Here is a 2,367-nt window from a genome sequence, read left to right as displayed (position 1 = left end):
GTTATTACTGCTCCAATCTCAGCTAAAAAATCCCGGCCCCACAGATTAACCGGCAAGTCAGTGAGAACATAAGGCTGGAAAAACCCTGTATGTCCTTCATCATCCTCCTACTTCAGTATTTTAGCACTCTTGTTTGGGGTCGCTTGTCCTATGCCCTGTAGTCGAGCATTACCATCCTCCAAGGGCCACGTCTTAGGCCAGGATTTTAAAGACAAGACTGATACATCTGCTCCCGTATCTAAAATACCTTCAAATAATTTTCCTTCTATTTTCATTTTTAAGATAGGTTGATCAGTTAGCTCAGCAACCCAGAATGCAGCAGCTCCCGAGGAACCAAATCCCCAGTCACCGCGGACTTGTCTGCCGACTGCATTGTTGGACTTTAGATAGGGGATCAAGATTAATTGGGCAATGCGCTCCCCCTGTGGAATTACCACAACTCCTTCTCTGACAGATGTCATAATTTTAATTTCCCCTTCGTAATCAGAATCAATTATTGCAGGATGTATTTGTATGCCCTTGATAATTGTGCTGCTCCTTCCCAAAATTAAACCCACCGATCCCGGTGGCAAGGGACCATACACATTTGTGGGAAGAGCCTGAACTCCCATTTGGGGAGTTAAGATTGCTCGGGTGGAGGGACAGAGGTCCAATCCTGCGCTTCCTGCTGTCGCTCAGGCGAGGTCTGCAACACTAAAGGATTGCTCTGCGGAAGGAATTGTATATGGCCACTGCCCGGGAAAGTTCCGCGATAGCCTGGTGCCATTGCTCCATGCACTGTGGTTCTGGGGCCCTGGAGCGGGGCCCTCTGCCCATTTCTGTGTTGTTGACTAGATAAGGGCGGCAGGGATATTACATTTATATCAGTCTTGGAGCGACAATTGTTAGCCCAATGTGCCCCCTTTTGGCATCTTGGACATATCCCAGGTACTCTTCCCTCTCTCTTGTGCTGGGGACAGTCTCTGCGGAAGTGGCCTGGGCGTCCACAGTTAAAGCAATTACAGTCACCATTATTTAAAATTCTAGGACCCTTCGAGTTTTGTAGACACAGGGCAGCTGCTAGGACCTGGCCTTACACGAAGTTGCTATCTATATCCCTGCATAATCTGATGTAGTCATTTAAGGTTTTTGACCTATGTGACCTCAGGACTTCCTTACAATACTTATTAGCATTTTCATATGCAAGTTGCTTGACTATGGGCATGGCTGTAGTTACCTCTCCAAACATCCGTCCCGCCAATTGCAGGAGCCTGTCCACAAATTCATGGAATGGTTCTGATGGCCCCTGTAGTACCTTTGATAATTGATCTCCAGAGGCTTTATTAGGCAAAGTCTTCCATACCTTAATGGCGCAGGCAACTATCTGGGCATATACTACTGGATCATATTGTATTTGCTGTTGTTGTGGGGCATAGGCCTCTGCTCCAGTTAACATGTCTAGATCTCGCTGAGCCAGCCCTGCCTGAGCATTTAATCGAGCCATTTGTAGACATTGTTCTTGGTACTCTCCCCTCCACAAGAGATAATCTCCTCCTGACAGGACCGCGCAGCATAGCTGCTGCCAATCACTGGGTGTTAAATTTTGGGAAGTATATGACTGCACCATGGTCATAGTAAAAGCAGCCTGGACCCCATAGGTCGCCACAGCCTCCTTAAGGCTTTTTAGGTCTTTAAACTGCAGCGCAAGATGTTGTCGTTGTACCTGACCTTATTGGTTAGGGTCGGGAACTTCTATTACTGGTGCTACAATACATGGCCCAAAATGCACCCCGACCCTTGGCTCTACATCATTTTTATAGTCTGGCGACCTCCACCACCACTTTTCCATGGGTGGAGCCAAGGGAGGAGGATGATGTGTCTTTTCCTTTAACTTGATATGTTTTAATTTTGTTTTTAGTTCCTGTATTTCCTTGCGAAGCATCTCCTCCACCTCTTCCTCTGAGCTTCCCTCACTACTTTCAGGAGATTCAGGGTCATAGGGACCCAGTTTATGTGGTCTTGATGTGGCAGAGTTTAAGACTCCTGAACGCTTAAGACTCCTGAACCTCCACATGCCCCTCTTTCCTGGTCTAGATCATCATCAGATCCTAAAGAGCGGTGGGTTTTCCCACCTCCTGTTTCTTGCAAAACTTCCTTCACCACCTCAAGTTCTTGTCTTACTTTCACTTCGTCTGTTGATAAAGTGTCTCTAACCAGGCGCCACAAAGAAAATGTAGTTATTGGGAAGGTATCATTGCCTTCCTTTTGCAACTTCTTTTGACAAGCCCGTCTTACTTGTTCCCAGTCAGGGATATTTAGTCCCCCTCCAGTCAGGAACCAGGGACTGGCCTCTGCTATTGTTTTAATGAATGTGTCTACTTCTTTGTT

Source organism: Nannospalax galili, unplaced genomic scaffold (genome assembly GCF_000622305.1).
Source record: "Nannospalax galili isolate Female #2095 unplaced genomic scaffold, S.galili_v1.0 scaffold929, whole genome shotgun sequence".
Taxonomy (NCBI): Eukaryota; Metazoa; Chordata; class Mammalia; order Rodentia; family Spalacidae; genus Nannospalax; species Nannospalax galili.
This window is presented reverse-complemented; position numbering follows the sequence as displayed.